The sequence below is a fragment of the Cygnus atratus genome, chromosome 2 (genome assembly GCF_013377495.2).
Source record: "Cygnus atratus isolate AKBS03 ecotype Queensland, Australia chromosome 2, CAtr_DNAZoo_HiC_assembly, whole genome shotgun sequence".
In the NCBI taxonomy this organism is placed as follows: domain Eukaryota; kingdom Metazoa; phylum Chordata; class Aves; order Anseriformes; family Anatidae; genus Cygnus; species Cygnus atratus.
Window position 1 is genome coordinate 70902100 of NC_066363.1, and position 17845 is coordinate 70919944.

Genomic DNA, 17845 nt, shown 5'->3' on the forward strand with positions numbered 1-17845 from the left:
AGTTTCAATACCAGCTTCAACGTCTTAATCAATGCTTCTCTGAATATACAGACCATGTTCAAATATGCTGCAAAAACAGTTTGTTTACCTTATAAAATTTATCAGTTTAGTATTGTTTAAATAATTTGCTTACTTAGCATAAGGCATACGTGAGAATCTTTTACTTATGGTGAGATATCCTTTAGTTACCAGGGACAATATGGTACAGCTCAGAAATTGGAGCAAATATGGAAGAATTTTTAGAGTTTGTTTTGTCTTGTGAAAACAGAGAACTTGTTTTGGCCAGAGTCTTTGATACACATACTTGAACCAATTACCATGCCTCACTTATCTGCAAATAGAGATGGTATTTATGTCACAAGTATTAAGCATGCGCATGCTACAGCTGCATGTGGGAGCCACAGGCTAGTGGAATTCAGGCACTGGAGTAAAGCACGACAGGGCAGACAGCAGCAGCTGCAGGGACAGAGGCTCATGCCTTGTACCAAAACTACTGCCAGTCATGCGGCACCTCAGAAACGGAATTCTTTCACAGAAAAAAAAAAAGATGCAAGTGTAAGGCTAGTCTCACAAGTCCCCTTTTTCACGATTCCCCTTTTTCAGAAAAGGCTGCTCCTTCTGGTAAATCCTCCAGCCCACTTCATTTCAGTTATGGAACCAATACAACTTTCTTCCCCATCTCTATCTCCCTTTTGGTTATTAGGTTAAAAAAAAAAGGCAGAAAAAAACGTGGGGGAGGGGAAATGGGATGAAACTACTGCTTATTAATTTAACTCCTAGCCCTGCTGCCTAGCCACTCATGAGCAAAGACCGTGCACGTAAGCAAGGATCACACAGACTTAGGATAACCTCTGAAGACTAGTAACACTTACTGGAGTGGCATTAAAAAGAATGGAGAATGGAGGATCTACAAACTAATTTGGAAGGACAGAAGGAAAATACAGGTATATACACCATTGCTGAATCACATTACCATTGACAACGGTTTCCCTAAAGAGCGCACCTCAGCTTTGAATTTTTGTGTGGCATGTTATCATAATGTACTGCATTGTTTTCAACAGCGAGATTAAATGATCAGTGTTGCTGATTACTATTATTATAATCTCAGCAGCAAACTAACTATACATCCTAGAACTTGATGTATCTTGCAGATGTTGTACTATGCTGTCTTATAATTAGGATGTTGCATCATTCTGTTTTTTAAGGCTTAGAAAATCAAACAAAAAAATCCACTACAAATAAAAGAAACACAAACTGTCAGACTAGCCCCAGTTTTACTTTGTTACTCAGTTGTACGGTATTGGCAATTCAGTACATTTTAAAGTGCAATGCAATAAAAATTGTCCAAATATTAAATACTTTAATATTTAAAGATATTAAAACAGTTTTTATTCTGGTTATTGCACTTTTCAGTAGAGTCACTGGACTTAAAAAACCCACAGTATTGAAACTATTATTTTTCTATGACACTATACTTAACATCTTAACTAAAATGCTATCCCAAATAAAAAAGCCATAATGGAAAAATAAGCTTTTTTTTTTTAGTAGACACAAAGTAAAAAGATATTCAGTAGTAAGTCAGAAATATTAAACTAAAACATAAAAACAAACTCATGAATCAGAAACCTGATACCATGTCATCAAAAAATTAGTTCCTGCATTAGTTTTGCATATCATTTCTCCTTCTCTTGACCTTCTAGAGTAAACTTTAAAAATATGATTCTCAGAGGAAGATCTCTGCTACTAACAAGGTATTTTTTTTTTCCTATCAGGAAATCTTCATAACAAACTATATTGATTACTGGGCACAAACTTCTACTAATATCTTCAGATGCTGAAAGGCCACCCATTAAGGACATGCCCTTTTAAAGTAGGAAGCCATTCTTCTCTTCCAAAAAAAAACAGACACCTTGCAGAGATAACAGATGAACTCTAGAACAGGAGAGGCAAAAATTCATTCCTAACCTGATGATTTATAGAGCAAACAGGAACACATACAGAAAACTTATATTTAGCTGTATTGTCCAACTCTGCATCAAAATCTATTTTGACATTGCTCTTTTTGATTCAAAGTTTCTCTCTAACACTGTTTAATTCTTCCTGAAGACATCTTATATCTGTTTTATTTACAATGCACAAAAAAAAAAAAAAAAAAAGAATCAGTTAACCTGCAACACACAATTTATCATGTGCCTTCAGAGATTTAGTGAAGGACTTTCTGAATTGCCTCCACTTAATTAGTCTAACTGCGCTAGGACCTCTTGCTGATAAGAACAGCTACAAAAGTGCTTCTCATCCAGATTGGGAGAGAGAAGATTGGAATGCTTCCACAATGTACACAGGGTCATTGAATAAGGTGACATAGGGTCACAATAGAAAAGGAACATTTAAACTCAATTTCAGTGAAAACAGGGACTACAAGCTTGTACTTTTCTTCTTTTGCTAATGAAAAAGAAGGCTTGGCCAAGTTATACGTTTCTACTTCATTATGCAGCGGTGACATGACATGAAATACAATGCAAAACACCTCAAGGTCTCATTTTAGAAGATACTAATAACTTACATTCAAATAATAAAATGAAGAAGAATATAACTGAGTGGGGCAGGAAAAAGAAAAACAAAAGGTCTATGTTCCTACTTCCAGTTAAGGTGCAGTTTGATGATACAGCTAAACTAATGGACTAGGTAACATCAAAACATGCAGTATTGCTTCTCTCCCCTGTTGTTACAGATCTGAGCTGGTGCTTTTCTGATCTTATGATGAGTGAAGTTCAGAGAGTTAAAAACTGGCAGAGTACTGCAAAGCACCAGGGTAAGAGCAAGATCACATCCTAGGCCAAGATCATGCCAGAAATGCTGGTGACAACTAGTTCTTGCCAGCTACCATTTCTACAGCATCCAATGCCTTCTGCCACAGGGTAATATTTATTTTTAGTAGTTCCATGCTGCCAGGATTTCCTGTTAACATCTAGTTTTCAAGTGTTGCGGAAGAATAAAAAGAAAAAGGAAAATGATACAAAAAGGAAAGATAAAATGAGTATGAAGGAAAGTTATCAGGCAAACTATCTGGGTGGCAAAAGATAACATTTCCCAGTTTATTTTAACATGCTAAGCTATTGCTTTCTCCACATGTGGTACTGGTCAATGACACTCAAAACTCAGCCAGAAGAAAAACTGTCAGAAAAATTAACATACTGCTCAGAGGTATAAACCAACACTGGAATATGCAAATTACAGTCTTACACACGATAATTGTATTTGAGACTTCCCATCTGTAAGATGGTAAATTTCCCTTCCTTCCACAAATGTGGTGAGAATTGGTTAGTGTTTGCCTTCTCTCTCTTTGAAGAAGCAAATACTTTGATTTTAATTGCTTTTATTAACAGAATATACAGCATTTACACTTTCAAATAAAACAGATAAGAATAAGATAGGGTTGCAGTCAAAACTGTGTCTGGCTGCAGCTGTGCCAGGTGAAAATGATCACACTTATAGCCCATCTGCAACTGCTCCTCCCTGTTCCGTAACAGCTCCTCCCCATCTGTCAGCCTGCATAAATTCTTGTGTAATTGTTCCCTAATGTAGCTCTGTCAAAGTGACCTGGTTTAGATATTACGAATACCTGAGCTAATGTAGGCACCCTGAAATAACTGGTTTGGAGAGCAGCCACATACGCAGTACTTCTGACACATCTAAGAGGACTGCAGAGGACAATAAACACCTATGAGCAGGATGGGTACAGCAACCTCTTCATTCTGCTAAAGTCAGAAATAAAACATGCATGAGTTGATCTCGGTGATTGTTGTGGTTTCCTTCCAACTTGGGATGTTCTATGATTTATTCTATACAATCTTAATCCAAGATGAAAGGTCTTCAGTTCAGCTCAATCAAATTAAGGATGAAATCCAAAAGGATATTCTCCGTCCAAAGCATTGTAATTTGGGCATGTTTGTAAACTCTACATAAGGCATACTGTGCATGCACATGTTTATGTATATATATTTTTTTAAATCATATTTTAATTTAATGGAAGATTTGAAGAGATTAAAGTAAAGATACAGCTGTTCCCAGTGAAGAGAAAAAAAATAAACAGAATGAGCAAAATAAACATATAAGTAGGCAAGTAAATATTCAAGGAGCATTGCCTTGTTTATCATAAATCCATTTTCCATTCCCAGGGTGTTTCTCTCTGTCCTCACATTTGTGTCAGTCTAAATTAACTTAAAGGTAAACAGAATAGAATCTATTTGACTTCATAGTCTGTTGCCTGTAAAATATAGAAGACAACCTTGTTCTGTTAGCTTAAGGCTATGTTTGGTTCAGAGAAAAAGTGCAATCGAGAAGCACATCCTTTTCCGCTCCCCACTATTCCCACTTACTGCGCAGTGGTTTTGTGTATGTGACGTGGATTCTTTCTGGAGAAACATAAACCGAAAATGGTGCTTCCACTACACAAAACATGCTTCGGCCACTACAGAATATGGGTCCAAATAAATAACCGCTCTGATCAGTTTCAACACATGTTGTGGCACGGATATTTGATCCTGAGAGGCTCAACTAAATCTAGTCCAAAAGAAAATTGCTGCACAGCATAATGCATAGAGGTAGGGGGGACAGTACCAACTCTTTCACTCTGCTGATTTGCTATTAAGCCAAATTACTGATGTAGACATTCTCGAATTGAGTGACTGAAGCTAGAACAAGTGCAGGTTTTGCACATTTACATGTGCTACATGTGAATGGCCACACTTGGTTAACTTAGAAAATGGGATCTAAACGATCATCCATAAGCAATCAGCAATGTTTATGAATGACTATACCCTCCATTTATTAATATCTTCCAGAAGTCAACGATAAACAGTTTTCAAATACTTCTTATTGTAAGTAAGATAAATGCATTCTACACTTTTTAAAAAAGCGACTAATATATAGCAGCACACAACAGCTGAAAAAAGTAAAGTGTCAAATTTTGCTTAAAGTAAAAGGAGGAACCAGTTTGGGGAAAACAATTATTCAAAAACTAGTTTGATAAGGAAGTCAAAATACACCCGAAGGTCTGCAAAATGAGAACTAAAATCTTTAATGTATATTTAATTAGAAAATACATTATTTCCAATGCTTTGACTTAACACCAGTTCTGAGCACTACTCACTGCGGTTAGTACCAGCAGACGAATTTTAGAAACAGCTTAACAAACATACGCTCAGAACACCAAAATCACACATGGTATTGTATGATTTAACTTCAAACTGACACCATTAAAAAATTATCCTAAAATACCGTATAAATCCTAGAGTTCCGTCTTCATTGCAGCTCCAACTTACACAATTTGCCTTAATCTGGGAGCAAATGCAACCCTGCTGCAACATACCCTGAAGCTGACTGATTTGATTAGCAGAACAGAGTGATTGGATTAGCAGCCGATGAACTGTTGTACACTGAGCTGCTGCATCCTTATGGCACGACTAGCTGGAGTGTCCATACAGTACAGGAATCCCTGGCTATGGTGCCATCTGTATTACATATATATTGTTCTGGAAGCCAGAGGTGTACAAAATCAATGCAGATCAGATGTGGGCTGACTATTGCCGTCCTGTCAAATTAGCTACAGCAAATGATTAAGCTCACGTGTGACTTTTATGACAGTTCTGAGATGAGAGATGAGGCCTGCCAACACAGAGTTAACACACAAGATTGTCTTCTGGCAGTCAGGACCAGCAGGATGAGTTTACACAGGACCAGTGCTTTACAATCTGCAGCCCTTGTGCTTGCAATTCAGTGCTGGGGGGGCCTTAGAGCCTCATTCCCCCAGCCTCCTTTTGAGGAAGCACTTTGTGCAGTCACGTTCTAGACATACAAACAAGAGTCAGGCAAAGAGCTAATATACCTCCTGTGGTCCTTCGTACTGGCACTGCAACAGAAACAACTCTGTATTCTCAACCTTTTTTCTAAAAATTAAATAACTGTGTTCATACAAACACTGAGATTTTTCCTTTTTCCAAGCTTCACTTGGATGAAGGGCTGTCCATTGTTTTGGGATTCCTGGACACAAGACACGCAAGAGCCTACTTCACAAATATCTGCAACACTCAATTGTTATTCTGCCCTACGGGTCATAATTAAAGTTTTAGTTCACCTGCTGCATAAATTTCTAATCAACTTGCCTATAAAAATACAAGCATCCTGGTCAAGCTCATAATTTACCATCATCTTTGTAAAGATTATGGATGACTATCGGTAATAAAGACAAGAAACAAAACAATTACCACATTCTCATCAACACAAATGGTTTCAGAGAATCATGGTCATGACATGTGCTATGTCCAGGCTGCACAGTAAATTCCTCAAACAGCGCATTATGAAATTTTATGCCTTTGCATTCAACAAACTGAGGATCACTGTACATGTGACTCCTTTACGATCTATTGAAAAATAGATTTTATGGTCAGAAAAAAGATCATTTTTTTCATTTTTTCATTTCTTTTTCTTCCTTTTCCATATAGGACATCAGAGAAATGGGTGGGGAGGTGTTTGCTTTGCTTTAGAGAATGAAGTTACTGGAGAAGCAGCTTGCCTGAGATTTACTTCCTGACAAATCACCACTGATAACTGATGTTAAAATGTCAACATCACGGATCTTTCCAGTCAAAACTTACATAGAAATAATCACAGCAAGTGTCTGTGGGGCAAGTTAAATCCTACTGCAGAACTATCATCAATTACCTTGCCATAATTAGTTATCCAGCTACTGCAAAAATGGTTAGAAAAATCTTACATTTCAACTCACTTTTCATTACTGTTCTTTTACTTACAAAGTGATGTGAGACTTACAAATTTCCTGTTTTGTACAAAAGCAGAAAGAATACAAGACAAGTTGTTAATCTATGCCCAGTACTGGATACAAATAATAATAGTAACATTAAAAAATCTCTTGCAACAATGTATTCTTGGCAAACATGCACTGTTTTCTTCCTTTTCAAATGAGAGCAAATAGCTTGAAATAGGCCTATCTTCTCAAATGGCAAGGCCCTAATCAGAAGAAACTATTAAAAACTACTAGGATTTGATTTAAGATAAGCATTTTGGACAGTCAAGGCTATTTCACAACCATTATTTTGTTTTTCTCACGAAGTTATCAATAATCTTCTCATCACTAGTTACCAAAAGATCTCAGCATCATCTGCACACGGAATTCCGAAAGATGTTCTTCCCATCTCCAAATCATTTGTAATAGCTATGACGCAGGAAGCAAACCCTAAGTCTTTTTTTCCCCAGAGGTAAAAATTCCATATAGACTAGTCAAATTCTGCTGCTGGTATCTCCCCACTACAGCCATGAATAGTGAGAGTCTCAAACTTGGAACAGCCAATATTATTTCCCCCTCAAGAATACAGACAACTGAAGTGTATATACATTACTGGCAACTCTGACAACATGAAAAAAAAAAAAAAAAGCAAACCCTCTTTCACTTAAAGATGATTATGTTTTGGGACGTGATAATTTGAAAAAGCATAGTAATAAATTCAAGCTACCTCACAGTAAGAGCTTCAACAGTTTGACTGCTATTTACTTAAAGGATAATGCCAATAGAAATATTGTCACTTTCTCCTGCAGCTAGAATAATAGAGAGTAGCAGATGAAGAATTCATCATCATTAAGCATCAAGACAGCAGACATTTGCTTTCAAAGCAGGAAAAACTGAATCTTCAACAGTACTCAGTTAGAAAGACTCTATAAAGGCAAATGACTGACAAAGATTCAAAATATTTTACCTAAATAGGGTGTCTTAAGGAGATAATAGGTCACAGCACAAATGGTCTCCAAATGATAGAGAACGCTTTGTCATGGCTAAGTAAACTTCAGCAGTGGGAACTATAGCAAGGAAAAAGAACAAGGAAAAAAAAAACAACAACAACAAAGGATAGTTAAGAGGGAACTTGGTATGCTGTACTTGATTTTATCAAAATCTTAATTCTACAATAATACTTTTATACACCAAATGGGACTTTTCAGCAGCCTACTGCCTGCAGAAGGGAGATCAAGGAGTCTGCTACTGTAGATCCCTTACTCGGTGGGGCTCTTTTTGGTACTGCTTTTTCATTTTATTATTATTTAATTATTGTTCTTAAAGGTCCTAAGGTGGTTATGTGAAATAAAGATATCTAGAGACAGCTTTCCTTGGAATCACTGGATTTGATAACACAGAATACTCACACATACCTTACTTGCATCGCCAGACTTTTCTCAGCTTTGCCATGTAAAATTAACGATAAACAAGGAGCAAAAGTTTATTTCAGCAAGACATAATTCAAGCATCTGGATACAAGATCATAACTGCACTTTTGTTTTCAAATACAGAAAAAACACATTAAACAATTCCAGGTCATATTTAAGATCAACATTCTTTACTGGTTTCTTCTGTATTCCTTGACTCAACTCCAGCATCTCCTGGATGAATACGCTCTGTGAGCACAGTTCCACAGTCCGTCTGCCTGTAATACTTTCTTAATACTTGATCTAATCCCATCTAGAAAAGACAGTGATACGGAAATTTCCCCTAATTAATCAACCTCAGTGCTGCACAGCTGCCTTAGTTCTTACGTTCTGTTTCTCTGTGGGATTTATTAGTGGATGATCTATTTTTGCATGGACTATCAGTTGGAAAAAGGCGCTTTTCTATTTAAGGTCTTAGCTCTCTCCATATCTGCACAGCTTCTGGTCTAGGCCTAAATTCTTGTTTCTTATTTAATACCACTGCAGCTTCTACAACTCCACTCTCCCATTTCCATTGTCTTCTGGAACAGTATCCCCTCTACCCATGGGATACTAATAAAGCTGTGGGATTGCTGGTAACTCCGCTTGGCAAAGATTCTTCCAGCCTACAAGGTCTTAATGTTTATTTGTAACAACAAGGAAGTTTTTAAATGTTCTTACAATGTGCATATCAATTAATTTTAAGTTCATGATCTTAGGCACATAATTAACTTCTTACTAAACTTGCACATAGCACATTAGTAGTTCAAGCTTTTCAATAAGGTATGTGTTCAAATGACTCTTATTTCACTTGTATTTATAATTTCAAGGAATTCTTAAGCCTCAGCTTTTCATCCTTCAAACATGCCAATCTGATATAAAACTGACATACATTGCATCACTGTTTTTAACACACACACACCTCCTGTTAGCTTTATTTATATGGAATTATATTTCTAATAATTATGATTTTCCTGATATGTATCTAATGCTCTAGGCACAATGCATACTCTTTAACATCATATCACTACTCATTCAAAGTAACACATTGCAGGTCTTGAATCAGAAGGACTGATGCCTATAAGGTTTTGACAATATGCACTGTTTTAAGCTCCATTATTTACCAATTCTATCCACTGTTGGTTAATATATGCAAGCAAAAAAAATAATAGTAGAAATTAAACTGATTATACCAACATTTGTTAATTAAACATGCTGTCCCATCTCAAATTTCCTCGTGCTTTGGCAACAACAGACATAGCAGGGAAAGTGCTTTGGGCTTGGATAATGACAGCTCAAGCAATAGCAGCTTGTGTTCTGCTCATTTTCCAACAATTCAAGTGTTCAATAATAAGAAAAATAAAGCTGAGTAGACACAACTTCTCTATCACACGATTAACAAGAATTTCTGAAGTAATATAGATATAAAGACCTCCTTCAGAAGAATCTTTTATTTACTATCCTCTCAACTGAAGTAAGAGAAGCAAAAATATATTTAGCTTCCAGAAACAGGTAATAAAGTTATTGTCACTCAAACATTTCTTCTTGCCCATATATTTTGTCCAGAGAACACTGTCTCAGAATTGGTCCTAGCATGAAGTAATCATTGTACTCTTGATAAAACATCTAAAAACTCTGCCTTTTAAAAGGTCACTATACAGATATTAAGGAAACATGAACTATTTGTGCTGGAGATTTTGCCAATGCTCTTCAAAGTCTGTGGAAAGCCTGAGCCTTCTCCTAACCTGAACCATGGCTAAAATCTTCATTCAGCCAGAAATGACAAGGCACTACAACTTGCAAAGTCCAGTCTCAGAAATGAAGAAATAGAGTTAGCGTCTAGCAAAAAATTCCTTCTCTACTTATATTCAAATTCCTCCCCACTCCCTCCCTGAGATGTCACATAAAAACGATCTGTCAGTTTTCTGCTATTACTACAAAAATAGTTGCAAGTTAACTACTATGTGCTGTGATGCAGAGGAAGAAGATATTTTGGTATATTTTCCACCAATTACAGATACTATATTGGCTTTTGATGCCTCCACACTCACCCATTCTACTCGCTTCTAAAATAACACTCGATCTGTTTAAAAGAGTAGTTCTTGGAGGGAAAAAAAAAAGTTAATGTTTCTTCTCTCATGCCATCTCCTTAGGTCTCAGTTACTTTTTATTCCTTTCCCTGTTTTTGTCCCTGTCTGAATCTGATACTGCTATTTTTCAGTGCTTTACCTAATCCCACATCATAGTTTGCTCTCCAAATAATGCCTTGAGGATTATTTTCTTCATCATTTTACACTGTAACAGCATATTAAACCCTTATTCATTTCTCTAGTTTCCACACTGAAATGAAGTACTCTGAAAAATAATGCTGTCTATATTAAAAAAAATAAAACCTGCCTCTCCACACCTCCTGGCGAGGGGCAGTGGAGAGGCAGGTGACCTATTCTCTGTTATCACCAGTGATAGGACCCACGGGAATGGTTTTAAGCTGAGGCAGGGGAAGTTTAGGCTGGACATGAGGAAGAGGTTCTTCACCGAGAGGGTGGTCGCACACTGGAACAGGCTCCACAGTGAAGCAGTCACTGCACCAAGCCTGTCTGAATTTAAGAAGCGATTGGACTGTGCACTTAGTCACATGGTCTAAACTTTTGGGCAGACCTGTGCGGTGCCAGGAGTTGGACTTGATGATCCTTATGGGTCCCTTCCAACTCAGGATATTCTATGATTCTATGAAAAATAAAAATCACTGTGTTCACTTTTATCCACGCAACTGTTTGTGTTACAGTGACTGTTTGCAAACAGGCTTTTTATTATATAGAAAATATTTAAGGTTAACCCCAAACCTTTCTTTTTCCCTTAGTTACGTGTATACCATAAACATCTCAAATCATTATTTTTATACCATATAGTTTAAAGAGAAGAAATGGCTGTCTCATCTCTGATTATGAAATAGAGGAATTCACTAATGGGTGTTTGGAGAATAAAAATTAAGTATGTAATACAAACTGGTATCTGTTTTCCCCTTCACTACACTTTTTCATATCTAAAGTGAGCTTAAATATGCATTTTAAATATAAATGCTTTTTCACTTAAGAACTCTTTTCTCTTTTTAAATACATAACACCTTAGCACTTTTTGCCTTTCTGCAGTGGAAAAAAATATATCCAAACTAATGCCAAAAAAAGGAAAAAAAATACATAAAAAATCTTTATTTTTCAACATAAATGTTATTTACAGATTGCCTATGCTGAGAAACAGTCATCATACCCATCAACAGTGGGGAGTTACCCTTCCATAATAGTTACTAACTCACAAAACACTTTTTCTGCAGAAGTAATTCCTGTCGGTTTCATTGCATAAACAAGTACTCAAATTCAGGGAATGCTTAGGCAAGATTTAGCTTGTTGGTCTTCTAAACTTGGTAATCCCTGCCTGTATAAAATAGAAATAATTCATTTAACAGCAAGTCAACCACTTCCGCGAATACGGCATTATACTTAATTTTGTCATGGTACAGTTACAGTAACTTTGAAATTCAAAAGCATATGTCAGGTTCTTTCAATTTTAACTGGAAGGACAGATGAGATTTGCTTTCTCCCTACACATTTGTCTCAATTCCTACCATTATTACTGTATAACTATATTCCATCCAAACATTTTATGCTGTGAACTCCTTGCAAAACGAGCTCATCTCTTTCTATAAATAGTAACATTTTTGAAAATCTTTTGATCTCAAAATTTTCTTTATAAATAGATATTTTCCTCTTTCAGTTGTTGATAATGAGTTTAGTCATCTGTTGGTAATGTCCAGTATCACTTTACTATTCAAAATAGCTAGCGGCTAACTTGAATACATGTTAAAACATACCTTTAAAAAAGGACATTTGCATATTAAAGGTCTATTGTGATAGCTTTTGATAGCATTTTAAATACCTTAGCACAGTAAAGTACAATTAGTGCTACTCAGAACAGAACTTAGTCTTATCTCTAGATTTACTCAAAAATTAGCCTAAATGAATTGATATTGTTACCATTACAGTAGTGCTACACAGAACAGAATTAAATCTCCCAAACAAATGCGTAAGTTTAGATGCAATCCAAAGCACTAATGACTTTTAAAGGGATTTCCAGGAAACTGTGTCCACACTGCTGTACTTTGTCATGTAGCTCATAAGCCTGCATATACCAGATCATGCTACTTGAGAACAGATATACTCCCTGATTATTTGGGGCTTTGACTTTAAGGCTATGTTTTCCACTTTACTAAGAGAAATTAATCATACCGTCCATGTGAGAAAGATTTTTTTTGATCTGAAAAGATACAAACAAGTAAAGTACTCTTTAGTAATTCCTTCAATTTTTTTCCTTTAAAAAGTTATTTTCTTTTAATATGCATTTAAAAAAATGTATGCTGTTAATTTCCCACATATACCCCTTAACATACCAGATCTTAAGAAAAAGTTCTTATGTTCTCATAATTATAATCCACGACAACAAACACCTTTGTTTCATACTCTATTGAATCAGGAACAACTTGGCTCTGTTAATGGTAAAGAACAAACCTGGTCCTCTCCTTTTCCAGAAAGTAGCAATGTTATAAATTAAACTACAAATGGATCTGCTGGAAATGGATGTATCTAAAAAAATGTTTTGGTTTTCAGCTTATCTGGTTTACTGTGGAATAATATGCCTTCATGATGGAAGGGGGATCAGGCAGGAAAAAAAGTAAGCAGAGATACAGCAGTGGTAAGGTTTTTTTTGGAATAAAGAGAAAGAGCAGTTACAGTTGCAGTTCACTAGCAGCATTGATTATATGGGTTTGTCATGAGTAAATTTAACCCATAGTACCATATCTCCATTTTTTTAGGTTGAGGAAGTTACCTGAAAGAATGTGTTATTTTTGGAGATTACTTTAGAGACTGTATGCTGAATTTATATACATGAAAATAATTACAAATTGTATATAAATATTAAGATAATTACATGTGGAATCAATAATTTTTAGACTAATTAAACTACATTTTATAAAACATTGGAAAGCATATGAATCAAACCTTTTCTTTTCTTGCTTACATTTGTCTTTTACTCCTTGTTTATGAATTGCCTTAAACTGCATGAGGACATTATCATGTTTTTGAAAAGTCTACCTCCTTCAAAAGCTTTTCTGCCTGAAGTCTTTAATCCTTTGTTTTATGATGTGAATCTTTACACAGTAACAAGTACAACGCGGTGTCAAAACAAATGATTAGGACTTGGTCTCTTCTTCCGTGTATTCCTTACCTAACTGCACTGCACCTTTGAAGAGGTCTTGCTTTCTAACAACTAAACCAGAGGGTAAGTAAAAATGAAACTATCCCAATGTAGAAAATAAAAAAAAAAAGAACAACACTTTTCTAAGGAACATATATCAGTACTCTGCATAAACACAAAAAGGTTACATAGAAGTTTTTAGTTTTTTCTGTAACTATACTGTTATTTTAACTTATCATCTCACATTTACAAATAATTATTCAAGGGCCAGTTTGGAATATTCATTCAGAGTTCTCTGCTAAAATACAAACAATGCATGACTGCTTTGAAACTAGAAGAGCATTTAAGTCAATCATTTTAAAAAAAGTGATATTCAAATGCCAATTTCTGAATTAATTGATTCTTACTGACACTTCCAGAACTCTGTGACATCTCATTAGAGCAAAAAGAAAGAGAAACAGAATCATCTTTAATCCTAAAGGATAAGTTTACTAATAAATGTGAAATTTCATTTCAGTTCCCATTATACATACACAGCAAGTATCACTTTCAAAAGGAAATCTGGGGAAAAAATGGTTTATTCCTTCTAAAGGATTTTATACGCATCTGTGTGATGCATCTTAGAGCCACTTGGCTAACAGTACCTTAACTTCTGACAGAATATTTTTTCCTGCCTACAATTCTGTCACAAGATATGAAAAAGATATACTTCCACAGATGAACTACTGCTAGTGTGCACATATATTTTGCACCACCACCACCCACTTTATTTTTATTTTTTTTTTTGAGTTTAACCGGACGTGAGTGACAGCTCTTTTGTTAAATGTAAAATGTGTATTAGAAGAAATGTAACCCTTCTTCCTCCATTAACCTTAATATAACTGTTTTAATCTACCTCCTTTCATCCTAAAACATTGCTGCATAAGTTGTGCAGGTTGACTCTTACACCTTCACAGCTTTCCAAGTGCCAGTATCCTGTCTAGATCAAGGTATCCAGTTTGCAGTCTACATCACCATTCCTCCCCTGAAAAAAAAAATAAAAGAAATAAGATTCACCAGTGTTTCCTTTTTCTTTCGAGGCTTTTTTCCAAGGCAGCTCATGTTTACAATGGAGTGTTTACTACCGTTTTTTTTAAGATGAGACCATAAGTTTGGATAGGGGGTTGTGTTTTGATAATATGATGGATAGTCTACTCACATTATCAAATAGACTTATTAATACTTGGGTCTAACGGTCACAAATAGACTACAATTTGAAGGAAAGTAATATACATGTTTATGTAAGAAGGGAAGGAAACTGAGAATTCAAAATATTGTCAGAAATTAGGGAAATTGTTCTAACAAAGTGAAAAAAGTTCTCACTTGAAAAAAATGGTAAGCCAATAAAAACTATTAAAAGCTGCAACCATGTTTAGATAAAATCAGGAGAAATAAGAAGATGGAAATCATGGAAGTCTGTTTTCTGGTATTATTTGTCATTTCAATCATATGTTAATTGAAAACACTTTTAACTGTTGGTGAGTATTGGTGGAGAGGATTTACTTTATACTACGTAACAGTAATATAAATAGAAAGATAAACACAGCAATTTAATTTTAACCAAGGAGCTTGAAACCGGTTCTAAAGAATAAAAATGGGAATAACTGGAATTAATGGAAAATCCTTCAAGGCTTTCCTAAACTAACTGCAGAAATTAAGGTTCTGCTGAATGTCTTTAAAGTTTCATAAACTTTGCGTATATGGGACAGAAATGCTCATGGGTGAGCATGACTTTTTATGGGTGGATGTAGACAGAAAAGACAAACAGCTTTGCAATCCGATTTCCTAGAACAAGGCTGTACTCTGAGGGGCTTCTTTTTTGAACTCATATTTGCCAGGATTGCTATGTTGAGCCACAGTATGTGTAAAACTGAATCCTGTGCTGAAATAGGCTTTGCATCTCAAAATCTCTATCTAGATCTTTATAAGTACAGGTGACCTTCTGAGTTTGCTTTTGTCTCATCTTTTTTTTCCAACTATTTTAGCCCTCCTCAGCACCACCTCTCCGTGACTACCTCCTCCCTCCCACCCCCCCTTAAAACGTCTAAAGCACCATCTTTTTGATACCTCCCAATGCCATCAGGTCCTTCTTGCTTTATCAACTCATCACAAACACGAAAACTTTGGAAAAAAAAGTTGACTCCCCAGAGTTCAAAGTGGAAATCTCCAAAACACAATTAATGGACAACTTGAAGTTTACTTGAGCTCCTCAAGCATTGCATGGTATAAACCTAAAGATTACATACCATGTGCAGTTCTCTCTCTCTCCCTTTCCCCCCCCCCACTTTAAGATCACATGATCACAAACGACAAGAATGGTCATAATAGTAACCGTTTCCAAAGAAGGAAAAACTAAACAGACTGACATTTCAGTCTGGGAAAGAAATGAATGAGATTAAGAGGTATATGAAATGATGAATAAGAAAACGAACAGGAACTATTTCCTGTATTTCCCATAACATTATAAAGAAAAAAGAAAAAAAAAGCAGGGGACACACCTGGTGAAAAAATTAAAAACAAAAATAAGTTGTTTCATTTTTTAAAAAAAACAAGTTATAGAGCATATTGCACCATGGAAGGACTAGGCAAATTTATGAACAATAAATCCATTATAGATTACTAATTACTGAATGCAAATTCTAGCTCAGGAAACTCTTAAATTACTGTTTCCTAATTACTGTTAGGAAAAGGGTATTTGAAAGGAAGAATCACTCTGTGCTGTCTTATTATTCTTTATTCATTCACTACTGTTATTTCAAGACACGACACTACTTAGGTGGACCTTTGTCCAACAGAACTCCTCTTACATCAAAAGCCATTCAGTACTTTGAAGAAGTAGAAAGGTGAGGACTAATATTTCATTGACAACAGGGTATGAAGCTTTATGGAAAAGCCAAGGCAACCAGCAAATCAAGTGCTTGAACTGGAGTAGTAGCCCTTATGTTCTATTTAATTCAGACCACAGACACTTCTGAGTCACGATTACAGAGGTAGTTTTGAAAGGATAACCAACACAAAGGTAACTACCTATGACATTTAAATGTTGTCAGGAATATTTCAAATGACACATTTCCTTCCCAGTAGGGCAGTTTTCATTAAATCAATGTTTCCACTGGAAATTTCAGTTCTTCTGAAAGTTTTATTTTCCCCCAGTGAACAACAACAAAAACATTAGGAACTTTTTTCATTCTTTTGTCTGATCTCAGTTGGAATATCTCAACATGTTATTTAAAGCTCAATGCACTTTGCTTTAATGTAATTCAAAACCTACTTAACTTCATTTTCCTATAAGAGTTGACATGATGGCCTCTTCTCCAACCCCCAGTGCCCCCACTTTTTTTTAGAGCATACCAAACCCTTCCTCAGAAGATAAGAAATAGCTCATACATACAGGCATCTCTCCTCCCTATCCTTGCAGAAAGCACAAGAGAAACACAACTCTCAGTGTATTCTGGAAGAAATAACATGACCAAAGATCATGGTTCATTTGGATAAATAACATACTGAGGTTCCTAAATTACCCCTAAGATGATGTGCCACAGTAGCAAAATAGACGTTGAAGTATTAAAAATCAGATCAACATTCCCAACAAGGAGGAAAAAAAAACAAAACAACTAACCAACCAACACCCTTCTATTGTCAAAAAGTTCACTCCATTTTACTTCCCACCATCTTCTGTTGTTCTCTTCTCCGCCCCAAGCCCAAACAAATTCTGTTTGTGAGAATTTCCATGCCCTACAGCAAGGTGATATTCAGGCAGTCAAATAGCTAGGACGCCAGTGTCAGAGACAAATGATAATGCAAGAGCCTTGACTTCAAAATTAAAACAACAACAGAAAATATTTCTACACAGATGTTCAACAACTCAGGAATAACTGATATGGTTGTGACTAAAAAATACAAGGTACTCTTCTTTCAGCATGGGCACCAGCACCTAGGACAAGTAGACCCTAGTAGACCTAGGAAGGAGCAGCCAGGTATAGGAAGAGGACTTTTCTGCTTTTTGTGGCAGTTGTGCTAACTTATGCCAATGCAATTAATTTTAGCTGTGTATGGTGGAATAGAATGAAGGTCTACAGATGCTCACAGGTAAATAACAAACTTCCTTATGAGGGGAGCAGAGTGTCAGGTGCTGATATCTGCTGTCTGGTGACCAGTGATAGGATCCAAGGGAATAGTACAGAGCTGGGTCAGGGGAGGGTCAGGCTGGGTGTTAGGAAAAGGTTCTTCACCAAGAGGGTGGTCGGGCACTGGGACAGGCTCTCCAGGGAAGCAGTCATGGCACTGAGCTTGCTGGAGTTCA

General features: G+C 36.0%; 1 protein-coding gene across 1 annotated transcript in view; it reads right to left on the reverse strand.

Annotated features, from left to right (window-relative positions):
• CDYL (chromodomain Y like) overlaps window positions 1-17845 on the reverse strand; it is a 106280-nt gene that overhangs the window by 57891 nt on the left and 30544 nt on the right. The gene's annotated exons all lie outside the window — the stretch shown is intronic.